This window comes from Bombina bombina, chromosome 5, assembly GCF_027579735.1.
Source record: "Bombina bombina isolate aBomBom1 chromosome 5, aBomBom1.pri, whole genome shotgun sequence".
NCBI lineage: Eukaryota > Metazoa > Chordata > Amphibia > Anura > Bombinatoridae > Bombina > Bombina bombina.
This window is the reverse complement of record NC_069503.1, coordinates 22,143,083-22,170,256: the sequence shown is the minus strand read 5'-3', so window position 1 is coordinate 22,170,256 and position 27,174 is coordinate 22,143,083. Positions and strand designations below refer to the sequence as shown.

Below are 27,174 nucleotides of genomic sequence, written 5' to 3'. Positions count from 1 at the left end.
TTTATAAAGTAACCACTGTGACTGTCATTTATAAGGTAATCACTGTGACTGTCATTTATAAGGTACCCACTGTGAGTGTCATTTATAAGGTAACCACTGTGACTGTCATTTATAAGGTAATCACTGTGACTGTCATTTATAAAGTAACCACTGTGACTGTCATTCATAAGGTAACTACTGTGACTGTCATTTATAAGGTAACCACTGTGATTGTCATTTATAAGGTAACCACTGTGACTGCCATTTATAAGGTAATCACTGTGACTGTCATTTATAGGGTAACCACTTTGACTGTCATTTATAAAGTAACCACTGTGACTGTCATTTATAAAGTAACCACTGTGATTGTCATTTTTAAAGTAACCACTGTGACTGTCATTTATAAGGTAATCACTGTGACTGTCATTTATAGGGTAACCACTTTGACTGTCATTTATAAGGTAACCACTGTGACTGTCACTTATAAGGTAATCACTGTGACTGTCATTTATAGGGTAACCACTTTGACTGTCATTTATAAGGAAATCACTGTGACTGTCACTTATAAGGTAATCACTGTGACTGTCATTTATAAGGTAACCACTGTGAGTGTCATTTATAAGGAAATCACTGTGACTGTCACTTATAAGGTAATCACTGTGACTGTCATTTATAAGGTAACCACTGTGAGTGTCATTTATAAGGTAACTACTGTGACTGTCATTTATAAGGTAACCACTGTGACTGTTACTTATAAGGTAACTACTGTGACTGTCATTTATTAGGTAACCACTGTGATTGTCATTTATAAGGTAATCACCGTGACTGTCATTTATAAGGTAACCACTGTGACTGTCATTTATAAGGTAACTACTGTAATTGTCATTTATAAAGTAACCACTGCGACTGTCATTTATACGCTAACCACTGTGACTGTCATTTATAAGGTAACCACTGTGACTGTCATTTATAAGGTAATCACTGTGACTGTCACTTATAAGGTAATCACTGTGAATGTCATTTATAAGGTAACCACTGTGACTGTCATTTATATGGTAACCACTGTGACTGTCACTTATAAGCTAACCACTGTGACTGTCATTTATAAGGTAACCACTGTGACTGACATTTATAAAGTAACCACTGTGACTGCCATTTATAAGGTAACCACTGTGACTGTCATATATAAGGTAACCACTGTGACTGTCATTTATAAGGTAACCATTGTGACTGTCATTTATAAGGTAACTACTGTGATTGTCATTTATAAGGTAATCACTGTGACTGTCATTTATAAGGTAACTACTGTGATTGTCATTTATAAAGGTAATCACTGTGACTGTCATTTATAAAGTAACCACTGCGACTGTCATTTATATGGTAAGCACTATGACTGTCATTTATAAGGTAACCACTGTGACTGTCATTTATCAGGTAACCACTGTGATTGTCATTTATATGGTAATCACTGTGACTGTCATTTATAAGGTAACCACTGTGATTGTCATTTATAAGGTAACCACTGTGACTGTCATTTATAAGGTAACTACTGTGATTGTCATTTATAAGGTAATCACTGTGACTGTCATTTATAAGGTAACTACTGTGATTGTCATTTATAAGGTAACTACTGTGATTGTCATTTATAAAGGTAATCACTGTGACTGTCATTTATAAAGTAACCACTGCGACTGTCATTTATATGGTAAGCACTGTGACTGTCATTTATAAGGTAACCACTGTGACTGTCATTTATCAGGTAACCACTGTGATTGTCATTTATAAAGGTAATCACTGTGACTGTCATTTATAAAGTAACCACTGCGACTGTCATTTATAAGGTAACCACTGTGACTGTCATTTATATGGTAACCACTGTGACTGTCATTTATAAGGTAACCACTGTGACTGTTATTTATCAGGTAACCACTGTGATTGTCATTTATATGGTAATCACTGTGACTGTCATTTATAAGGTAACTACTGTGATTGTCATTTATAAAGTAACCACTGCGACTGTCATTTATACGGTAACCACTGTGACTGTCATTTATAAGGTAACCACTGTGATTGTCATTTATAAGGTAATCACTGTGACTGTCACTTATAAGGTAATCACTGTGAGTGTCAGTTATAAGGTAACCACTGTAACTGTCATTTATATGGTAACCACTGTGACTGTCACTTATAAGGTAATCACTGTGCGTGTCAGTTATAAGGTAACCACTGTGACTGTCATTTATATGGTAACCACTGTGACTGTCACTTATAAGGTAATCACTGTGAGTGTCAGTTATAAGGTAACCACTGTGAGTGTCAGTTATATGGTAACCACTGTGACTGTCACTTATAAGGTAACTACTGTGACTGTCACTGTCATTTATAGGGCAAACACTTTGACTGTCATTTATAAAGTAACCACTGTGACTGTCATTTATAAGGTAATCACTGTAACTGCCATTTATAAGGTAACCACTGTGACTGTCATTTATAAAGGTAACTACTGTGACTGTCACTTATAAGCTAACCACTGTGACTGTCATTTATAAGGTAACCACTGTGACTGACATTTATAAAGTAACTACTGTAACTGTCATTTATAAGGTAACCACTGTGACTGACATTTATAAAGTAATCACTGTGACTGTCACTTATAAGGTAACCACTGTGACTGCCATTTATAAGGTAACCACTGTGACTGTCATTTATAAGGTAACCACTGTGACTGTCACTTATAAGGTAATCACTGTGACTGTCATTTAAAAGGTAACCACTGTGACTGTCACTTATAAGGTAATCACTGTGACTGTCATTTAAAAGGTAACCACTGTGACTGTCACTTATAAGGTAACCACTGTGATTGTCATTTATAAGGTGACTACTGTGACTGTCACTTATAAGGTAACCACTGTGACTGTCATTTATAAAGTAACCACTGTGACTGTCATTTATAAAGTAACCACTGTGACTGTCATGTATAAGGTAACCTTTGTGAATGAACATTAAGAACAAGAAAGCTGCAAAATGTACAGGGCTGAAGTTGGATTCTTATTATGCAACTGATTACAATTTGCAAAATAAAGATTTATAAACAAAATAGCATTATTGTTAGTTTAAATAAAATAATACATTTTCCAAAAACCTAAACAAACTTACATAATGGTTGATGCCCTACTTGATAGTTACCACCCTTCTAAATTTAAACTTAACTTATAAATAAAACACAGAGACTTAGAGCTGGGTATGAAAACCATATCATGGTCACATTTATTTAACTCAATTAAATAAATAACTTTCAGCCAGATAACAAGTTTTGCGTTATGGCTGCTCGCTAATGACTTGTACGTTATTTCCATTGCGTATCTTTTTATAATGTAGGTATTACGAGTCTGAAAAAAACCTCGTAATGCGTTGCAGTAACACGACTAACGTGTTTATTTTTCAACCGTAATTACGGGCGCGTTAAACCTTCTCCCATAGAGATCAATGCTAAATGAACTAAGCACAGATTTTTCATCTAACACTCAATCTCACGAGAAATACACACTGCTCTGTCATATTACGTATACAAAATAATGCACAACAAAAACACAGCTCAAATGTACAAACAACAATTACTCACGCAACATAGCACATACGCATTCAACATTCAAAATCGGAAACTAAAAGAAATGCACAACATTTACACTAAACGAGGAATCCATAAATACTTTCAGATCTTGCAACACGGAACAAAACAACATGAAAAAAGAATTGCACACTGATACACAAACAAAACATTCGCATTGACGATTACGTAACATTAGTAGAAATAAACATTTACACCATTTGACAAATACGAGAGCATCACAAATCAGCATTTACATTTACAGATACTACTTTTGGACAATGTTATGCAAAACGATCACTATGACATCATCGCATTATACACATTCCACAAATACAAAATCAATATGAGCATGCACAAATTCAAACAACTAATACACATTGCACACATAATAATTACCAAGAAAGCACACGTGAACCTCCTTTACTTTGCAAACTGGTACATCATTAAACAATTACATAAACATCCCCATAAAACACCCCCAAAGATCCCCTGTGCTCATTAACAACAGAGAAATCCCCCCTTTCCCTGGACCCCCTCCCCACATTAATAACCATGTCCACACCCGCTCCTGGGCTAACATATTGCTTGCTACCAGTTCCAATAATTACAGGCCCCTCCAGGCCGTGTAACTGTTCCAGAGACCTCTGCTGCAATAATCCATCCCTCTGACACTCTGGCCCAGCCGGACCGTGAACCAAGGCCTGCACCACAATCTTACCCCTCAGAGCTGTGACAGGTGCAGCCTCCACCTCCGGAACCCTGCTGTCATCATGTAAACTCAGCTCCACCTCAGCCATTTGACTAGAAACAGGCACTGGAAAGCAGCTCCTCTTTCTGCCTGCACTCACACTCCTTCTCCTCTGCTCACTGGATCCTTCATTGGCCGCAGGACTCAAACGCTGAGGCGGTCAGGATCTCCTAACAGGGCAAATTTTTGTAGGAGCCACCTCTACTTTCCTCCCTACATCAAATAGAGACCGGACCTTCTCCTCTATCCAGGAAGGGTCTCTACCGCCAGCTGCCTCCCGCAATTTATCAAGAAGTACCTCAAAATCAGCCATAATGAGACTGGGCAGGAAAAAACACGCAGCAGAGGAGATTTCAGTAGCATTTACCTCACAAATATCTGCCTGTTTTTTCCCGCTCAGCGTCCCTATGTAGCAGCACCTTTTGGCTCCTCCCCCTTCCACCCGCACAGCCAACCCAGGGGCTCTTTCCTCCCATAGGTCAAGAGCCTCTCCAGCACAGCTGTGCGTGCTTCCAGGGCTGACCATTCTGCCTGCAGACACTAATATAGGCTCTGTAACATCTCCCTCTAGCTGCAAGACAAGAACAGGTTAGTGACCCTACTTCCTGCCTGCAGACACTGATATAGGCTCTGTAACATCTTCCTCTAGCTGCAAAACAAGAACAGGTTAGTGACCCTACTTCCTGCCTGCAGACACTGATATAGGCTCTGTAACATCTCCCTCTAGCTGCAAGACAAGAACAGGTTAGTGACCCTACTTCCTGCCTGCAGACACTAATATAGGCTCTGTAACATCCCCCTCTAGCTGCAAGACAAGAACAGGTTAGTGACCCTACTTCCTGTCTGCAGACACTAATATAGGCTCTGCAACATCTCCCTCTAGCTGCAAGACAAGAACAGGTTAGTGACCCTACTTCCTGCCTGCAGACACTAATATAGGCTCTGCAACATCTCCCTCTAGCTGCAAGACAAGAACAGGTTAGTGACCCTACTTCCTGCCTGCAGTCACTAATATAGGCTCTGTAACATCCCCCTCTAGCTGCAAGACAAGAACAGGTTAGTGACCCTACTTCCTGCCTGCAGACACTAATATAGGCTCTGCAACATCTCCCTCTAGCTGCAAGACAAGAACAGGTTAGTGACCCTACTTCCTGCCTGCAGACACTAATATAGGCTCTGCAACATCTCCCTCTAGCTGCAAGACAAGAACAGGTTAGTGACCCTACTTCCTGCCTGCAGACACTAATATAGGCTCTGTAACATCTCCCTCTAGCTGTCAGACTAGAAACAGGTTAGTGACCCTACTTCCTGCCTGCAGACACTAATATAGGCTCTGTAACATCTCCCTCTAGCTGTCAGACTAGAAACAGGTTAGTGACCCTACTTCCTACCTGCAGACACTAATATAGGCTCTGCAACATCTCCCTCTAGCTGCAAGAGAAGAACAGGTTAGTGATCCTACTTCCTGCCTGCAGTCACTAATATAGGCTCTGTAACATCTCCCTCTAGCTGCAAGACAAGAACAGGTTAGTGACTCTACTTCCTGCCTGCAGACGCTAATATAGGCTCTGTAACATCTCCCTCTAGCTGCAAGACAAGAACAGGTTAGTGACCCTATTTCCTGCCTGCAGACGCTAATATAGGCTCTGTAACATCTCCATCTAGCTGCAAGACAAGAAACAGGTTAGTGACCCTACTTCCTGCCTGCAGACACTAATATGGGCTCTGTAACATCTCTCTCTAGCTGCAAGACAAGAAACAGGTTAGTGACCCTACATCCTGCCTGCAGACACTGATATAGGCTCTGTAACATCTCCCTCTAGCTGCAAGACAAGAACAGGTTAGTGACCCTACTTCCTGCCTGCAGACACTAATATAGGCTCTGTAACATCTCCCTCTAGCTGCAAGACAAGAAACAGATTTGTGACCCTACTTCCTGCCTGCAGACACTAATATAGGCTCTGTAACATCTCCCTCTAGCTGCAAGACAAGAAACAGGTTAGTGACCCTACATCCTGCCTGCAGTCACTAATATAGGCTCTGTAACATCTCCCTCTAGCTGCAAGACAAGAACAGGTTAGTGACCCTACTTCCTGCCTGCAGACACTAATATAGGCTCTGTAACATCTCCCTCTAGCTGCAAGACAAGAACAGGTTAGTGACCCTACTTCCTGCCTGCAGACACTAATATAGGCTCTGTAACATCTCCCTCTAGCTGCAAGACAAGAACAGGTTAGTGACCCTACTTCCTGCCTGCAGACACTAATATAGGCTCTGTAACATCTCCCTCTAGCTGCAAGACAAGAACAGGTTAGTGACCCTACTTCCTGCCTGCAGACACTAATATAGGCTCTGTAACATCCCCCTCTAGCTGCAAGACAAGAACAGGTTAGTGACCCTACTTCCTGCCTGCAGACACTAATATAGGCTCTGCAACATCTCCCTCTAGCTGCAAGACAAGAACAGGTTAGTGACCCTACTTCCTGCCTGCAGACACTAATATAGGCTCTGCAACATCTTCCTCTAGCTGCAAGACAAGAACAGGTTAGTGACCCTACTTCCTGTCTGCAGTCACTAATATAGGCTCTGTAACATCCCCCTCTAGCTGCAAGACAAGAACAGGTTAGTGACCCTACTTCCTGCCTGCAGACACTAATATAGGCTCTGCAACATCTCCCTCTAGCTGCAAGACAAGAACAGGTTAGTGACCCTACTTCCTGCCTGCAGACACTAATATAGGCTCTGCAACATCTCCCTCTAGCTGCAAGAGAAGAAACAGGTTAGTGACCCTACTTCCTGCCTGCAGTCACTAATATAGGCTCTGTAACATCTCCCTCTAGCTGCAAGACAAGAAAAGGTTAGTGACCCTACTTCCTGCCTGCAGTCACTAATATAGGCTCCGCAACATCTCCCTCTAGCTGCAAGAGAAGAACAGGTTAGTGACCCTACTTCCTGCCTGCAGACGCTAATATAGGCTCTGTAACATCTCTCTCTAGCTGCAAGACAAGAAACAGGTTAATGACCCTACATCCTGCCTGCAGACACTGATATAGGCTCTGTAACATCTCCCTCTAGCTGCAAGACAAGGACAGGTTAGTGACCCTACTTCCTGTCTGCAGACACTAATATAGGTTCTGTAACATCTCCCTCTAGCTGCAAGACAAGAAACAGGTTAGTGACCCTATTTCCTGCCTGCAGACGCTAATATAGGCTCTGTAACATCTCCCTCTAGCTGCAAGACAAGAAACAGGTTAGTGACCCTACTTCCTGCCTGCAGACACTAATATAGGCTCTGTAACATCTCTCTCTAGCTGCAAGACAAGAAACAGGTTAGTGACCCTACATCCTGCCTGCAAACACTAATATAGACTCTGTAACATCTCCCTCTAGCTGCAAGACAAGAACAGGTTAGTGACCCTACTTACTGCCTGCAGACACTAATATAGGCTCTGTAACATCTCCCTCTAGCTGCAAGACAAGAACAGGTTAGTGACCCTATTTCCTGCCTGCAGACACTAATATAGGCTCTGTAACATCTCCCTCTAGCTGCAAGACAAGAAACAGGTTAGTGACCCTACTTCCTGCCTGCAGACACTAATATAGGCTCTGTAATATCTCTCTCTAGCTGCAAGACAAGAAACAGGTTAGTGACCCTACATCCTGCCTGCAGACACCAATATAGGCTCTGTAACATCTCCCTCTAGCTGCAAGACAAGAACAGGTTAGTGACCCTACTTCCTACCTGCAGACACTAATATAGGCTCTGTAACATCTCCCTCTAGCTGCAAGACAAGAACAGGTTAGTGACCCTACTTCCTGCCTGCAGACACTAATATAGGCTCTGTAACATCTCCCTCTAGCTGCAAGACAAGAAACAGGTTAGTGACCCTACTTCCTGCCTGCAGACACTAATATAGGCTCTGCAACATCTTCCTCTAGCTGCAAGACAAGAACAGGTTAGTGACCCTACTTCCTGCCTGCAGACACTAATATAGGCTCTGTAACATCTCCCTCTAGCTGCAAGACAAGAAACAGATTTGTGACCCTACTTCCTGCCTGCAGACACTAATATAGGCTCTGTAACATCTCCCTCTAGCTGCAAGACAAGAACAGGTTAGTGACCCTACTTCCTGTCTGCAGACACTAATATAGGCTCTGTAACATCTCTCTCTAGCTGCAAGACAAGAACAGAATAGTGACCCTACTTCCTAACTGCAGACACTAATATAGGCTCTAAAACATCTCCCTCTAGCTGCAAGACAAGAACAGGTTAGTGACCCTTCTTCCTGCCTGCAGTCACTAATATAGGCTCTGTAACATCCCCCTCTAGCTGCAAGACAAGAACAGGTTAGTGACCCTACTTCCTGCCTGCAGTCACTAATATAGGCTCTGTAACATCTCCCTCTAGCTGCAAGACAAGAACAGGTTAGTGACCCTACTTCCAGCCTGCAGACACTAATATAGGCTCTGTAACATCTCCCTCTAGCTGCAAGACAAGAACAGGTTAGTGACCCTACTTCCTGCCTGCAGACACTAATATAGGCTCTGTAACATCTCCCTCTAGCTGCAAAACAATAACAGGTTAGTGACCCTACTTCCTGCCTGCAGACACTAGTATAGGCTCTGTAACATCTCCCTCTAGCTGCAAGACAAGAAACAGGTTAGTGACCCTACTTCCTGCCTGCAGACACTAATATAGGCTCTGCAACATCTCCCTCTAGCTGCAAGACAAGAAACAGGTTAGTGACCCTACTTCCTGCCTGCGGACACTAATATAGGCTCTGTAACATCTCCCTGTAGCTGCAAGACAAGAACAGGTTAGTGACCCTACTTCCTGCCTGCAGTCACTAATATAGCCTCTGCAACATCTCCCTCTAGCTTCAAGACAAGAACAGGTTAGTGACCCTACTTCCTGCCTACAGACACTAATATAGGCTCTGCAACATCTCCCTCTAGCTGCAAGACAAGAACAGGTTAGTGACCCTACTTCCTGCCTGCAGACACTAATATAGGCTCTGTAACATCTCCCTCTAGCTGCAAGAGAAGAACAGGTTAGTGACCCTATTTCCTGCCTGCAGTCACTAATATAGGCTCTGTAACATCTCCCTCTAGCTGTCAGACAAGAACAGGTTAGTGACCCTACTTCCTGCCTGCAGACACTAATATAGGCTCTGTAACATCTCCCTCTAGCTGCAAGACAAGAAACAGGTTAGTGACCCTACTTCCTGCCTGCAGTCACTAATATAGGCTCTGTAACATCTCCCTCTAGCTGCAAGACAAGAACAGGTTAGTGACCCTACATTCTGCCTGCAGACACTAATATAGGCTCTGTAACATCTCCCTCTATCTGCAAGACAAGAACAGGTTAGTGACCCTACTTCCTGCCTGCAGTCACTAATATAGGCTCTGCAACATCCCCCTCTAGCTGCAAGAGAAGAACAGGTTAGTGACCCTACTTCCTGCCTTCAGACACTAATATAGGTTTTGTAACATCCCCCTCTAGCTGCAAGAGAAGAACAGGTTAGTGACCCTACTTCCTGCCTTCAGACATATAGGTTCTGTAACATCTCCCTCTAGCTGTCAGACAAGAACAGGTTAGTGACCCTACTTCCTGCCTGCAGACACTGATATAGGCTCTGTAACATCTCCCTCTAGCTGCAAGACAAGAACAGGTTAGTGACCCTACTTCCTACCTGCAGACACTAATATAGGCTCTGTAACATCCCCCTCTAGCTGCAAGACAAGAACAGGTTAGTGACCCTACTTCCTGCCTGCAGTCACTAATATAGGCTCTGCAACATCTCCCTCTAGCTACAAGACAAGAAACAGGTTAGTGACCCTACTTCCTACCTGCAGACACTAATATAGGCTCTGTAACATCTCCCTCTAGCTGCAAGACAAGAACAGGTTAGTGACCCTACTTCCTGCCTGCAGACACTAATATAGGCTCTGCAACATCTCCCTCTAGCTACAAGACAAGAACAGGTTAGTGACCCTACTTCCTGCCTGCAGACACTAATATAGGCTCTCCAATATCTCCCTCTAGCTGCAAGACAAGAACAGGTTAGTGACCCTACTTCCTGCCTGCAGACACTAATATAGGCTCTGCAACATCTCCCTCTAGCTGCAAGACAAGAAACAGGTTAGTGACCCTACTTCCTGCCTGCAGACACTAATATAGGCTCTGTAACATCTCCCTCTAGCTGCAAGACAAGAAACAGGTTAGTGACCCTACTTCTTACCTGCAGACACTAATATAGGCTCTGTAACATCTCCCTCTAGCTGCAAGACAAGAACAGGTTAGTGACCCTACTTCCTGCCCGCAGACACTAATATAGGCTCTGTAACATCTCCCTCTAGCTGCAAGACAAGAACAGGTTAGTGACCCTACTTCCTGCCTGCAGAGACTAATATAGGCTCTGTAACATCCCCCTCTAGCTGCAAGACAAGAACAGGTTAGTGACCCTACTTCCTGTCTGCAGACACTAATATAGGCTCTGCAACATCTCCCTCTAGCTGCAAGACAAGAACAGGTTAGTGACCCTACTTCCTGCCTGCAGTCACTAATATAGGCTCTGCAACATCTCCCTCTAGCTGCAAGACAAGAAACAGGTTAGTGACCCTACTTCCTACCTGCAGAAACTAATATAGGCTCTGCAACATCTCCCTCTAGCTGCAAGACAAGAACAGGTTAGTGACCCTACTTCCTGCCTGCAGACACTAATATAGGCTCTGCAACATCTCCCTCTAGCTGCAAGACAAGAACAGGTTAGTGACCCTACTTCCTGCCTGCAGACACTAATATAGGCTCTGCAACATCTCCCTCTAGCTGCAAGACAAGAAACAGGTTAGTGACCCTACTTCCTGCCTGCAGACACTAATATAGGCTCTGCAACATCTCCCTCTAGCTGCAAGACAAGAAACAGGTTAGTGACCCTACTTCCTGCCTGCAGACATTAATATAGGCTCTGTAACATCTCCCTCTAGCTGCAAGACAAGAAACAGGTTAGTGACCCTACTTCCTACCTGCAGACACTAATATAGGTTCTGTAACATCTCCCTCTAGCTGCAAGACAAGAACAGGTTAGTGACCCTACTTCCTGCCTGCAGACACTAATATAGGCTCTGCAACATCTCCCTCTAGCTGCAAGACAAGAACTGGTTAGTGACCCTACTTCCTGCCTGCAGACACTAATATAGGCTCTGCAACATCTCCCTCTAGCTGCAAGACAAGAACAGGTTAGTGACCCTACTTCCTGCCTGCAGACACTAATATAGGCTCTGTAACATCTCCCTCTAGCTGCAAGACAATAACAGGTTAGTGACCCTACTTCCTGCCAGCAGACACTAATATAGGCTCTGTAACATCTCCCTCTAGCTGCAAGACAAGAACAGGTTAGTGACCCTACTTCCTGCCTGCAGACACTAATATAGGCTCTGTAACATCTCCCTCTAGCTGCAAGACAAAAACAGGTTAGTGACCCTACTTCCTGCCTGCAGACACTAATATAGGCTCTGTAACATCTCCCTCTAGCTGCAAGACAAGAAACAGGTTAGTGACCCTACTTCCTGCCTGCAGACAGTAATATAGGCTCTGTAACATCTCCCTCTAGCTGTCAGACAAGAACAGGTTAGTGACCCTACTTCCTGCCTGCAGACACTAATATAGGCTCTGTAACATCTCCCTCTAGCTGCAAGACAAGAACAGGTTAGTGACCCTACTTCCTGCCTGCAGACACTAATATAGGCTCTGCAACATCTCCCTCTAGCTGCAAGACAAGGACAGGTTAGTGACCCTACTTCCTGCCTGCAGTCACTAATATAGGCTCTGTAACATCCCCCTCTAGCTGCAAGACAAGAACAGGTTAGTGACCCTACTTCCTGCCTGCAGACACTAATATAGGTTCTGCAACATCTCCCTCTAGCTGCAAGACAAGAACAAATTAGTGACCCTACTTCCTGCCTGCAGACACTAATATAGGCTCTGCAACATCTCCCTCTAGCTGCAAGACAAGAAACAGGTTAGTGACCCTACTTCCTACCTGCAGACACTAATATAGGCTCTGTAACATCTCCCTCTAGCTGCAAGACAAGAACAGGTTAGTGACCCTACTTCCTGCCTGCAGTCACTAATATAGGCTCTGTAACATCCCCCTCTAGCTGCAAGACAAGAACAGGTTAGTGACCCTACTTCCTGCCTGCAGACACTAATATAGGCTCTGTAACATCTCCCTCTAGCTGCAAGAGAAAAACAGGTTAGTGACCCTACTTCCTGCCTGCAGACACTAATATAGGCTCTGTAACATCTCCCTCTAGCTGTCAGACAAGAACAGGTTAGTGACCCTACTTCCTACCTGCAGACACTAATATAGGCTCTGTAACATCTCCCTCTAGCTGCAAGACAAGAACAGGTTAGTGACCCTACGTCCTGCCTGCAGACACTAATATAGGCTCTGTAACATCTCCCTCTAGCTGCAAGACAAGAACAGGTTAGTGACCCTACTTCCTGCCTGCAGACACTAATATAGGCTCTGCAACATCTCCCTCTAGCTGCAAGACAAGAACAGGTTAGTGACCCTACTTCCTGCCTGCAGTCACTAATATAGGCTCTGTAACATCTCCCTCTAGCTGCAAGACAAGAACAGGTTAGTGACCCTTCTTCCTGCCTGCAGACACTAATATAGGCTCTGCAACATCTCCCTCTAGCTGCAAGACAAGAACAGGTTAGTGACCCTACTTCCTGCCTGCAGACACTAATATAGGCTCTGTAACATCTCTCTCTAGCTGCAAGACAAGAACAGGTTAGTGACCCTACTTCCTGCCTGCAGACACTAATATAGGCTCTGTAACATCTCCCTCTAGCTGCAAGACAAGAACAGGTTAGTGACCCTACTTCCTGCCTGCAGACACTAATATAGGCTCTGCAACATCTCCCTCTAGCTGCAAGACAAGAACAGGTTAGTGACCCTACTTCCTGCCTGCAGACACTAATATAGGCTCTGCAACATCTCCCTCTAGCTGCAAGACAAGAACAGGTTAGTGACCCTACTTCCTGCCTGCAGACACTAATATAGGCTCTGTAACATCTCTCTCTAGCTGCAAGACAAGAACAGGTTAGTGACCCTACTTCCTGCCTGCAGACACTAATATAGGCTCTGCAACATCTCCCTCTAGCTGCAAGAGAAGAACAGGTTAGTGACCCTACTTCCTGCCTGCAGTCACTAATATAGGCTCCGCAACATCTCCCTCTAGCTGCAAGACAAGAACAGGTTAGTGACCCTACTTCCTGCCTGCAGACACTAATATAGGCTCTGTAACATCTCCCTCTAGCTGCAAGACAAGAGGCAGGAAGTAGGTCAAGAGCCTCTCCAGCACAGCTGTGCGTGCTTCCAGGGCTGACCATTCTGCCTGCAGACACTAATATAGGCTCTGCAACATCTCCCTCTAGCTGCAAGAGAAGAACAGGTTAGTGACCCTACTTCCTGCCTGCAGACACTAATATAGGCTCTGTAACATCTCCCTCTAGCTGTAAGATAAGAAACAGGTTAGTGACCCTACTTCCTGCCTGCAGTCACTAATATAGGCTCTCTAACATCTCCCTCTAGCTGCAAGACAAGAACAGGTTAGTGACCCTACTTCCTGCCTGCAGACACTAATATAGGCTCTGCAACATCTCCCTCTAGCTGCAAGACAAGAAACAGGTTAGTGACCCTACTTCCTACCTGCAGACACTAATATAGGCTCTGTAACATCTCCCTCTAGCTGCAAGACAAGAACAGGTTAGTGACCCTACTTCCTGCCTGCAGTCACTAATATAGGCTCTGTAACATCCCCCTCTAGCTGCAAGACAAGAACAGGTTAGTGACCCTACTTCCTGCCTGCAGACACTAATATAGGCTCTGTAACATCTCCCTCTAGCTCTCAGACAAGAACAGGTTAGTGACCCTACTTCCTACCTGCAGACACTAATATAGGCTCTGTAACATCTCCCTCTAGCTGCAAGACAAGAACAGGTTAGTGACCCTACGTCCTGCCTGCAGACACTAATATAGGCTCTGTAACATCTCCCTCTAGCTGCAAGACAAGAACAGGTTAGTGACCCTACTTCCTGCCTGCAGACACTAATATAGGCTCTGCAACATCTCCCTCTAGCTGCAAGACAAGAACAGGTTAGTGACCCTACTTCCTGCCTGCAGTCACTAATATAGGCTCTGTAACATCTCCCTCTAGCTGCAAGACAAGAACAGGTTAGTGACCCTTCTTCCTGCCTGCAGACACTAATATAGGCTCTGCAACATCTCCCTCTAGCTGCAAGACAAGAACAGGTTAGTGACCCTACTTCCTGCCTGCAGACACTAATATAGGCTCTGCAACATCTCCCTCTAGCTGCAAGAGAAGAACAGGTTAGTGACCCGACTTCCTGCCTGCAGTCACTAATATAGGCTCCGCAACATCTCCCTCTAGCTGCAAGACAAGAACAGGTTAGTGACCCTACTTCCTGCCTGCAGACACTAATATAGGCTCTTTAACATCTCCCTCTAGCTGCAAGACAAGAGGCAGGAAGTAGGTCAAGAGCCTCTCCAGCACAGCTGTGCGTGCTTCCAGGGCTGACCATTCTGCCTGCAGACACTAATATAGGCTCTGCAACATCTCCCTCTAGCTGCAAGAGAAGAACAGGTTAGTGACCCTACTTCCTGCCTGCAGACACTAATATAGGCTCTGTAACATCTCCCTCTAGCTGTAAGATAAGAAACAGGTTAGTGACCCTACTTCCTGCCTGCAGTCACTAATATAGGCTCTCTAACATCTCCCTCTAGCTGCAAGACAAGAACAGGTTAGTGACCCTACTTCCTGCCTGCAGACACTAATATAGGCTCTGTAACATCTCCCTCTAGCTGTAAGACAAGAAACAGGTTAGTGGCCCTACTTCCTGCCTGCAGTCACTAATATAGGCTCTGTAACATCTCCCTCTAGCTGCAAGACAAGAACAGGTTAGTGACCCTACTTCCTACCTGCAGACACTAATATAGGCTCTGTAACATCCCCCTCTAGCTGCAAGACAAGAACAGGTTAGTGACCCTACTTCCTGCATGCAGACACTAATATAGACTCTGTAATATCCCCCTCTAGCTGCAAGACAAGAACTGGTTAGTGACCCTACTTCCTGCCTGCAGACACTAATATAGGCTCTGTAACATCCCCCTCTAGCTGCAAGACAAGAACAGGTTAGTGACCCTACTTCCTGCCTGCAGACACTAATATAGGCTCTGTAACATCTCCCTCTAGCTGCAAGACAAGAAACAGGTTAGTGACCCTACTTCCTGCCTGCAGACACTAATATAGGCTCTGTAACATCCCCCTCTAGCTGTCAGACAAGAACAGGTTAGTGACCCTACTTCCTGTCTGCAGACACTAATATAGGCTCTGTAATATCTCCCTCTAGCTGCAAGACAAGAAACAGGTTAGTGACCCTACTTCCTGCCTGCAGACACTAATATAGGCTCTGTAACATCTCCCTCTAGCTGCAAGACAAGAAACAGGTGTGTGACCCTACTTCCTGCCTGCAGACACTAATATAGGCTCTGTAACATCTCCCTCTAGCTGCAAGACAAGAACAGGTTAGTGACCCTATTTCCTGCCTGCAGACACTAATATAGGCTCTGTAACATCTCCCTCTAGCTGCAAGACAAGAACAGGTTAGTGACCCTATTTCCTGCCTGCAGACACTAATATAGGCTCTGTAACATCTCCCTCTAGCTGCAAGACAAGAACAGGTTAGTGACCCTACTTCCTGCCTGCAGACACTAATATAGGTTCTGCAACATCTCCCTCTAGCTGCAAGACAAGAAACAGGTTAGCGACCCTACTTCCTGCCTGCAGACACCAATATAGGCTCTGTAACATCTCCCTCTAGCTGCAAGACAAGAAACAGGTTAGTGACCCTACTTCCTGCCTGCAGACACTAATATAGGCTCTGTAACATCCCCCTCTAGCTGTCAGACAAGAACAGGTTAGTGACCCTACTTCCTGTCTGCAGACACTAATATAGGCTCTGTAACATCTCCCTCTAGCTGCAAGACAAGAACAGGTTAGTGACCCTACTTCCTACCTGCAGTCACTAATATAGGCTCTGTAACATCCCCCTCTAGCTGCAAGACAAGGACAGGTTAGTGACCCTACTTCCTGCCTGCAGTCACTAATATAGGCTCTGTAACATCTCCCTCTAGCTGCAAGACAAGAACAGGTTAGTGACCCTACTTCCTGCCTGCAGTCACTAATATAGGTTCTGTAACATCTCCCTCTAGCTGCAAGACAAGAAACAGGTTAGTGACCCTACTTCCTGCCTGCAGACACCAATATAGGCTCTGTAACATCTCCCTCTAGCTGTAAGACAAGAACAGGTTAGTGACCCTACTTCCTGCCTGCAGACACTAATATAGGCTCTGTAACATCTCCCTCTAGCTGCAAGACAAGAACAGGTTAGTGACCCTACTTCCTGCCTGCAGACACTAATATAGGCTCTGTAACATCTCCCTCTAGCTGCAAGACAAGAACAGGTTAGTGACCCTACTTCCTGCCTGCAGTCACTAATATAGGCTCTGTAACATCTCCCTCTAGCTGTCAGACTAGAAACAGGTTAGTGACCCTACTTCCTGCCTGCAGACACTAATATAGGCTCTGTAATATCTCTCTCTAGCTGCAAGACAAGAAACAGGTTAGTGACCCTACTTCCTGCCTGCAGACACTAATATAGGCTCTGTAATATAGAAAGGCACAGAAGGGAGCAGGCACTACTCAGTTGGTTAAATATAAAAATGTAAATTTATTGAAAAATCATTAAAACATGATCCCCAGACTGGGGTAGAGACATACAAGACAAGTCTTACATGTTTTGTGCCCCCTAGTGGTGCTTAATCATAGTCTAATTATTACCTGTTTGCTTTTTTAATTTTCACTATGTTTGTGTTTTTTATTTTTGAGTCTTGATTCAGCAGGGGTTAACCTTTTTCTACTTGGTGTATAAATAGGTCCCCCAAGCTGGTCTTAATTATTCTATGATTAAGCGCCACTAGGGGCGTGAAATGCATAGGACTTGTCTTGTATGTCTCTACCCCAGTCTGGGGATCATGTTTTAATGATTTTTCAATAAATTTACATTTTTATATTTAATCAACTGAGTAGTGCCTGCTCCCTTCTGTGCCTCTCTATGAAGGGTTAATACACACTGTGCTGCTCTCTGTTCTAGTGAAGGGTTAATACACAGTGTGCTGTTCTCTGTGCTAGTGAAGGGTTAATACATACTGTGCTGCTCTCTGTGCTAGTGAAGGGTTAATACACAGTGTGCAGCTTTCTGTGCTAGTGAAGGGTTAATATACAGTGTGCTGCTCTGTGTGTTAGTGAAGGGTTAATACACACTGTGCTGCTATCTGTGCTAGTGAAGGGTTAATACACACTGTGCTGCTCTCTGTGCTAGTGAAGGGTTAATACACACTGTGCTGCTTTGTGTGCTAGTGAAGGGGTTAATACACACTGTGCTGCTCTCTGTGCTAGTGAAGGGTTAATACACACTGTGCTAGTGAAGGGTTAATACACATTGTGCTGGTCTCTGTGCTAGTGAAGGGTTAATGCACACTGTGCTGCTCTCTGTGCTAGTGAAGGGTTAATACACACTGTGCTGCTCTCTGTGCTAGTGAAGGGTTAATACACACTGTGCTGCTCTCTGTGCTAGTGAAGGGTTAATACACACTGAGTTACTATCTGTGCTAGTGAAGGGTTAATACACACTGTGCAGCTCTCTGTGCTAATGAAGGGTTAATACACACTGTGCTGCTCTCTGTGCTAGTGAAGGGTTAATACACACTGTGCTGCTCTCTGTGCTAGTAAAGAGTTAATACACACTGTGCTGCTCTCTGTGCTAGTGAAGGGTTAATACACACGGTTCTTCTCTGTTATAGTGAAGGGGTTAATACACACTGTGCTGCTCTCTGTGCTAGTGAAGGATTAATACACACTGTGCTGCTCTCTGTGCTAGTGAAGGGTTAATACACACTGTGCTGCTCTCTGTGCTAGTGAAGGGTTAATACACACTGAGCTACTATCTGTGCTAGTGAAGGGTTAATACACACTGTGCTGCTCTCTGTGCTAGTGAAGGGTTAATACACACTGTGCTGCTCTCTGTACTAGTGAAGGGTTAATACACACTGTGCTGCTCTCTGTGCTAGTGAAGGGTTAATACACACTGTGCTGCTCTCTGTGATAGTGAAGGGTTAATACACACTGTGCTGCTCTCTGTGCTAGTGAAGGGTTAATACACACGGTTCTTCTCTGTTATAGTGAAGGGGTTAATACACACTGTGCTGCTCTATATGCTAGTGAAGGGTTAATACACACTGTGCTGCTCTATATGCTAGTGAAGGGTCAATACACACTGTGCTGCTCTCTGTGCTAGTGAAGGGTTAATATACAGTGTGCTGCTCTCTGTGCTAATGAAGGGTTAATACACACTGTGCTGCTCTCTGTGCTAGTGAAGGGTTAATACACACTGTGCTGCTCTCTGTGCTAGTGAAGGGGTTAATGCACACTGTGCTGCTCTCTGTGCTAGTGATGGGTTAATACACACTGTGCAGCTCTCTGTGCTAGTGAAGGGTTAATACACACTGTGCTGCTCTCTGTGCTAGTGAAGGGTTAATACACACTGTGCTGCTCTCTGTGCTAGTGAAGGGTTAATACACACTGTGCTGCTCTCTGTGCTAGTGAAGGGTTAATACACACTGTGCTGCTCTCTGTGCTAGTGAAGGGTTAATACACACTGTGCAGCTCTCTGTGCTAGTGAAGGCTTAATGCATACTGCGCTGCTCTCTGTGCTAGTGAAGGGTTAATGCACACTGTGCTGCTCTCTGTGCTAGTGAAGGGTTAATACACACTGTGCTGCTCTCTGTGCTAGTGAAGGGTTAATACACACTGTGCTGCTCTCTGTGCCAGTGAAGGGTAAATACACGCTGTGCTGCTCTCTGTGACAGTGAAGGGTTAATACACACTGTGCTGCTCTCTGTGCTAGTGAAGGGTTAATACACACTACAGCTCTCCGTGCTAGTGAAGGGTTAATACACACTGTGCAGCTCTCTGTGTTAGTGAAGGGTTAATACACACTGTGCAGCTCTCTGTGCTAGTTAAGGGTTAATACACACTGTGCAGCTCTCTGTGTTAGTGAAGGGTTAATACACACTGTGCTAGTGAAGGATTAATACACACTGTGCTTTTCTCTGTGCTAGTGAAGGGTTAATACACACTGTGCTGCTCTCTGTGCTAGTGAAGGGTTAATACACACTGTGCAGCTCTCTGTGTTAGTGAAGGATTAATACACACTGTGCAGCTCTCTGTGTTAGTGAAGGGATAATACACACTGTGCTTATCTCTGTGCTAGTGAAGGGTTAATACACACTGTGCAGCTCTCTGTGTTAGTGAAGGGTTAATACATACTGTGCTTATCTCTGTGCTAGTGAAGGGTTAATACACACTGTGCTGCTCTCTGTGCTAGTGAAGGGTTAATACACACTGTGCTTATCTCTGTGCTAGTGAAGGGTTAATACACACTGTGCAGCTCTCTGTGTTAGTGAAGGGTTAATACATACTGTGCAGCTCTCTGTGTTAGTGAAGGGTTAATACACACTGTGCTGCTCTCTGTGCTAGTGAAGGGTTAATACACACTGTGCTGCTCTCTGTGCTAGTGAAGGGTTAATACACACTGTGCTGCTCTCTGTGCTAGTGAAGGGTTAATACACACTGTGCTGCTTTCTGTGCTAGTGAAGGGTTAATACGCACTGTGCTGCTCTCTGTGCTAGTGAAGGGTTAATACGCACTATGCTGCTCTCTGTGCTAGTGAAGGGTTAATACACACTGTGCTGCTCTCTGTGCTAGTGAAGGGTTAATACACACTGTGCTGCTCTCTGTGCTAGTGAAGGGTTAATACACACTGTGCAGCTCTCTGTGCTAGTGAAGGGTTAATACACACTGTGCTGCTCTCTGTGCTAGTGAAGGGTTAATACACACTGTGCTGTGCTCTGTGCTAGTGAAGGATTAATACACACTGTGCTGCTCTCTGTGCTAGTGAAGGGTTAATACACACTGTACTGCTCTCTGTGCTAGTGAAGGGTTAATACACACTGTGCTGCTCTCTGTGCTAGTGAAGGGTTAATACACACTGTGCTGTGCTCTGTGCTAGCAAAGGGTTAATACACACTATGCTGCTCTCTGTGCTAATGAAGGGTTAATACACACTGTGCTGTGCTCTGTGCTAGCAAAGGGTTAATACACACTGTGCTACTCTCTGTGCTAGTGAAGGGTTAATACACACTGTTCTGCTCTCTGTGCTAGTGAAGGGTTAATGCACACTGTGCTGCTCTCTGTGCTAGTGAAGAGTTAATACACACTGTGCTGCTCTCAGTGCTAGTGAAGGGTTAATACACACTGTGCTGCTCTCTGTGCTAGTGAAGTGTTAATACACACTGTGCTGCTCTCTGTGCTAGTGAAGGGTTAATGCACACTGTGCTCTGTGTGCTAGTGAAGGGTTAATACACTCTGTGCAGCTCTCTGTACTAGTGAAGGGTTAATACACACTGTGCTACTCTCTGTGCTAGTGAAGGGTTAATACACACTGTGCTGCTCTCTGTGCTAGTGAAGGGTTAATACACACTGTGCTGCTCTCTGTGCTAGTGAAGGGTTAATACACACTGTGCTGCTCTCTGTGCTAGTGAAGGGTTAATGCACACTGCTCTGTGTGCTAGTGAAGGGTTAATACACACTGTGCTGCTCTCTGTGCTAGTGAAGGGTTAATACACACGGTGCTGCTCTCTGTGCTAGTGAAGGGTTAATACACACTGTGCTGCTCTCTGTGCTAGTGAAGGGTTAATACACACTGTGCTGCTCTCTGTGCTAGTGAAGGGTTAATACACACTGTGCTGCTCTCTGTGCTAGTGAAGGGTTAATACACACTGTGCAGCTCTCTGTGCTAGTGAAGGGTTAATACACACTGTGCTGCTCACTGTGCTAGTGAAGGGTTAATACACACTGTGCTGCTCACTGTGCTAGTGAAGGGTTAATACACACTGTACTGCTCTCTGTGCTAGTGAAGGGTTAATACACACTGTACTGCTCTCTGTGCTAGTGAAGGGTTAATACACACTGTGATGCTCTCTGTACTAGTGAAGGGTTAATACACACTGTGCTGTGCTCTGTGCTAGCTAAGGGTTAATACACACTGTGCTGCTCTCTGTGCTAATGAAGGGTTAATACACACTGTGCTGATCTCTGTGCTAGTGAAGGGTTAATACACATTGTGCTGCTCTCTGTGCTAGTGAAGGGTTAATACACACTGTGCTACTCTCTGTGCTAGTGAAGGGTTAATGCACACTGTGCTGCTCTCTGTGCTACTGAAGGGTTAATACACACTGTGCTGCTCTCTGTGCTAGTGAAGGGTTAATACACACTGTGCTGCTCTCTGTGCTAGTGAAGGGTTAATACGCACTGTGCTGCTCTCTGTGCTAGTGAAGGGTTAATACACACTGTGCTGCTCTCTGTGCTAGTGAAGGGTTAATACACACTGTGCTGCTCTCTGTGCTAGTGAAGGGTTAATACACACTGTGCTGCTCTCTGTGCTAGTGAAGGGTTAATACACACTGTGCTGCTCTCTGTGCTAGTGAAGGGTTAATACACACTGTGCTGCTCTCTGTGCTAGTGAAGGGTTAATACACACTGTGCTGCTCTCTGTGCTAGTGAAGGGTTAATACACACTGTGCTGCTCTCTGTGCTAGTGAAGGGTTAATACACACTGTGCTGCTCTCTGTGCTAGTGAAGGGTTAATACACACTGTGCTGCTCTCTGTGCTACTGAAGGGTTAATACACACTGTGCTGCTCTCTGTGCTAGTGAAGGGTTAATACACACTGTGCTGCTCTCTGTGCTAATGAAGGGTTAATACACACTGTGCTGCTCTCTGTGCTAGTGAAGGGTTAATACACACTGTGCTGCTCTCTGTGCTAGTGAAGGGTTAATACACACTGTGCTGCTCTTTGTGCTAGTGAAGGGTTAATACACACTGTGCTGCTCTCTGTGCTACTGAAGGGTTAATACACACTGTGCTGCTCTCTGTGCTAGTGAAGGGTTAATACACACTGTGCTGCTCTCTGTGCTTGCTAAGGGGTTAATATATATACTACATTTCTCTCTGTGATAGTAAAGGGTTAATATACACTGTGCTGCTCTCTGTGCTTGTTAAGGGGTTAATATATACTGTGCTGCTCTCTGTGCTTGTTAAGGGGTTAATATATATACTACATTTCTCTCTGATAGTAAAGGGTTAATATACACTATATAGTTTTTATTTTAATTAAATTAAAGCAACAATTAAGTCAATATCTAGTTTATAAGAATGAGCTGCAATTAAACTATGATTGGCTACTGCTTCACATGTGACTTTGCAGCATGTTTTCTGGGAAGTGTAGTTTTGTATTTGACTGACATTTGTTCCACCTCCCTGAGTGATGTCACTTCCTGTGCAGTCTGCAGCTGGGTAAGTCAGGCTGTGTTTATTGTGTGATATAAAGTTTGTGTAACTCCCCAAACTTCTTAAAATTGTAGACATTCTAGATGTTTCTTTTGCAATGTGGTGTTCAGTTACTGATTTGCATATTCACCATGTGTGTAAAGTTTATATTTGTCCTTTTAATTAATGTTATTTAGGTAAAGGGGTTAATACACAATGTCCCATTTGTTTTGTTAGTGAAGGGTTAATACACTGTGCTGCTCTCTGTCTTAGTAACAAGGTTAATGCACACTTTGCAGTTCCCTGTACTGGAGAAGAGGTTAATAAACACTGTGCTGCTCTCTGTGCTAGTGAAGGGTTAATAAACACTGTGCTGCTCTCTGTGCTAGTGAAGGGTTAATACACACTGTGCAGCTCTCTGTGCTAGTGAAGGGTTAATACACACTGTGCTGCTCTCTGTGCTAGTGAATGGTTAATACACACTGTGCTGATCTCTGTGCTAGTGAAGGGTTAAAACACACTGTGCTGATCTCTGTGCTAGTGAAGGGGTTAATACACACTGTGCTGCTCTCTGTGCTAGTGAAGGGTTAATACACACTGTGCAGCTCTCTGTGCTAGTGAAGGGTTAATACACACTGTGCTGCTCTCTGTGCTAGTGAAGGGTTAATACACACTGTGCTAGTGAAGGTTTAATACACACTGTGCAGCTCTCTGTGCTAGTGAAGGGTTAATACACACTGTGCTGCTCTCTGTGCCAGTGAAGGGTTAATACACACTGTGCTGCTCTCTGTGCTAGTGAAGGGTTAAAACACACTCTGTTCTCTGTGCTTGCAAAGGGTTAATACAAACTGTGCTAGTGAAGGGTTAATACACTGTACTGCTCTCTGTGCTAGTGAAGGGTTAATACACACTGTGCTGCTCTCTGTGCTAGTGAAGGGTTAATACACACTGTGCTACTCTCTGTGCTAGTGAAGGGTTAATACACACTGTGCAACTCTCTGTGCTAGTGAAGGGTTAATACACACTGTGCTACTCTCTGTGCTAGTGAAGGGTTAATACACACTGTGCTACTCTCTGTGCTAGTGAAGGGTTAATACACACTGTGCTGCTCTCTGTGCTAGTGAAGGGTTAATACACACTGTGCAACTCTCTGTGCTAGTGAAGGGTTAATATACACTGTGCTAGTGAAGGGTTAATACACACTGTGCTGCTCTCTGTGCTAGTGAAGGGTTAATACACACTGTGCTGCTCTGTGCTAGTGAAGGGTTAATACACACTGTGCTGCTCTTTGTGCTATTAAAGGGTTAATACACACTGTGCTGCTCTCTCTGCTAGTGAAGGGTTAATACACACTGTGCTGCTCTCTGTGCTAGTGAAGGGTTAATATACACTGTGCAGCTCTCTGTGCTAGTGAAGGGTTAATACACACTGTGCAGCTCTCTGTGCTAGTGAAGGGTTAATATACACTGTGCAGCTCTCTGTGCTAGTGAAGGGTTAATATACACTGTGCAGCTCTCTGTGCTAGTGAAGGGTTAATACACACTGTGCAGCTCTCTGTGATAGTGAAGGGTTAATACATACTGTGCTGCTCTCTGTGCTAGTGAAGGGTTTAATACACACTGTGCTGCTATGTGTGCTAGTGAAGGGTTAATACACACTGTGCTGCTCTCTGTGCTAGTGAAGGGGTTAATACACACTGTGCTGCTCTCTGTGCTAGTGAAGGGTTAATACACACTGTGCTGCTCTCTGTGCTAGTGAAGGGTTAATACACACTGTGCAGCTCTCTGTGCTAGTGAAGGGTTAATACACATTGTGCTGTTCTCTGTGCTAGTGAAGGGGTTAATACAAAGTGCAGCTCTCTGTACTAGTGAAGGGTTAATACACACTGTGCTGCTCTCTGTGCTAGTGAATGGTTAATACACACTGTGCAGCTCTCTGTGCTAGTGAAGGGTTAATACACACTGTGCTGCTATGTGTGCTAGTGAAGGGTTAATACACACTGTGCTGCTCTCTGTGCTAGTGAAGGGGTTAATACAAAGTGCAGCTCTCTGTACTAGTGAAGGGTTAATACACACTGTGCAGCTCTCTGTGCTAGTGAAGGGTTAATACACACTGTGCTGCTATGTGTGCTAGTGAAGGGTTAATACACACTGTGCAGCTCTCTATGCTAGTGAAGGGTTAATACACACTGTGCTGCTCTCTGTGCTAGTGAAGGGGTTAATACAAAGTGCAGCTCTCTGTACTAGTGAAGGGTTAATACACACTGTGCTGCTCCCTGTGCTAGTGAAGGGTTAATACACACTGTGCTGCTCTCTGTGCTAGTGAAGGGTTAATACACACGGTGCTGCTCTCTGTGCTAGTGAAGGGTTAATACTGTGCTGCTCTCTGTGCTAGTGAAGGGTTAATACTGTGCTGCTCTCTGTGCTAGTGAAGGGTTAATAAACACTGTGCAGATCCATGTGCAGTTTTGAATAAGGTTTGACAGTTACAATATAAATCGTTAAGTAGTTTATTTCTAGACAACAACACAGGTTTGTGAGACGCTAATTGTACTGAGGGGAAGGGGCGGAAATAAATATCCTTTGGGATAAAATAAATGTGTTACAGGATAAGAATGAACAATTCTTTTTGGGTCTATAGGAGAAATCTGTGTGTAATTTTACTTATTTATTCTGCTACTTTCATTCCGACGCTCAGTAGCTCCCTGGCAATGACTGACCCATCTGACTGGGGAATGCTTCCTTATTAACCCTTTGTTATGTGATAAAATGATTTGCAGAAGTGCTCTAATGAGCACCACAATAAGTACATAGATAGAGGGTGTGCTACTAAGTGACATCTAGATGCTCTGTGACACAGGATCAGCTGATAATCAGTAAAACCTGGGGGTAGAGAGGAACTCTAAAACATAACATCAGCTGTGTGCACCTATTTCTCTAGTTGTAGGTGCATTGTGGTTCCGAGGTCCCTTTAATGCTGAGGTTTAGCCGTGTATGGTGGTATCTGTAAGTGTATGCGTTGAACTTCATAGAACTCAACCAGGTGGCCCCTGGTCTAGGGACACAACATATTTTGTGGCCCTAAGTCTGTGTGTGTATTCCCTACATACAGTCCTGGCCAAAAGTTGTGAGAATGACACAAATATAAATTTTCACAAAGTCTGCTGCTTCAGTGTTTTTAGATCTTTTTGTCAGATGTTCCTATGGTGTACTGAAGTATAATTACACGCATATTACCTTAAAGGGACAGTCTAGTCAAAATTAAACTTTCATGATTCAGATAGTGCAGCAACTTTCTAATTTACTCCTATTATCAAATTTTTCTTCGTTCTCTCTGTATCTTTATTTGAATTAGGGATGCACCGAAATTTCGGCCGCAGAAAGTTTCGGCCGAAAATGGCATTTTTGGCTATTTCGGTTTTCGGTTTTTTGCCTGTTATTTTCAGTAAAATTATTGTGTAGCATGTTTCAAATTTGATGCTAGCCTAGAGCTGCTGTTTAAGGTTATTACTTGACTTACTGTTCTGCATATAATGAGTTTTCTATGACTATACTTTATTTGGATAATTGGTAAAAAAAACAAACTGTTAAATATGATTCTGTTACATAGAACTAAATGAAGAATAATACAGTATATTGATATTTATAATTGTTTTAAGTAGGGATGCACCAAAATTTTGGTCGCAGAAACATTTTGGCCGAAAATGGCATTTTTTGCCTGTTTTTTTTTTTTCTTGGTAAAATTATTGTGTAGCATATTATTGTTTTAAGATATTTTTGTCCAATTTTAGTGTGTTACTTTCAACAAAAGTGTGGGCTTTTTTTATTGGCTCTAATTATGCAAAAAAAAAAAAAAACTAAAAAAAAATAATTTGAAAAAATACATTTTCGGTATCAGTTTCGGTTTTCGGCCAAGTGCATCCCGGATTTTCGGATTCGGTTTCGGTCCAGAATTTCCATTTCGGTGCATCACTAATTTGAATGTAAGCTTAGGTGCCGGCCCATTTTTGGTTCAGCACCTGGTTGTGCTTGTTGATTGGTGGCTACATTTAGACACCAATCAGAAAGTGCTACCCAGGTGCTAAATACAAATGGCCTGCTCCTATGCTTACATTCTTGCTTTTTCAAATAAAGATACAAAGAGAATGAAATAAAATTGATAATAGGAGTAAATTAGAAAGTTGCTTAATATTGCTGCTTTATCCGAATCATGAAAGTTTTATTATGACTAGACTATTCCTTTGTTTATGCAGAGTCAATATTTGCAGTGTTGACCCTTCCTTTTTTCAAGACCTCTG

General features: G+C 44.0%; 1 protein-coding gene across 2 annotated transcripts in view; it reads left to right on the top strand.

Annotated features, from left to right (window-relative positions):
• LOC128659710 (gastrula zinc finger protein XlCGF52.1) overlaps positions 1-27,174 on the top strand; it is a 138,691-nt gene that overhangs the window by 58,415 nt on the left and 53,102 nt on the right. The window contains exon 1 of one of the 2 annotated variants that reach the window (XM_053713281.1): positions 22,880-22,904. The exons of the other annotated variant lie outside the window; for it this stretch is intronic. The gene's annotated coding sequence lies outside the window, so the exon portion shown is untranslated. Of the gene's footprint in view, positions 1-22,879; positions 22,905-27,174 lie in introns of those variants that run through there. 2 annotated transcript variants of the gene reach the window in all.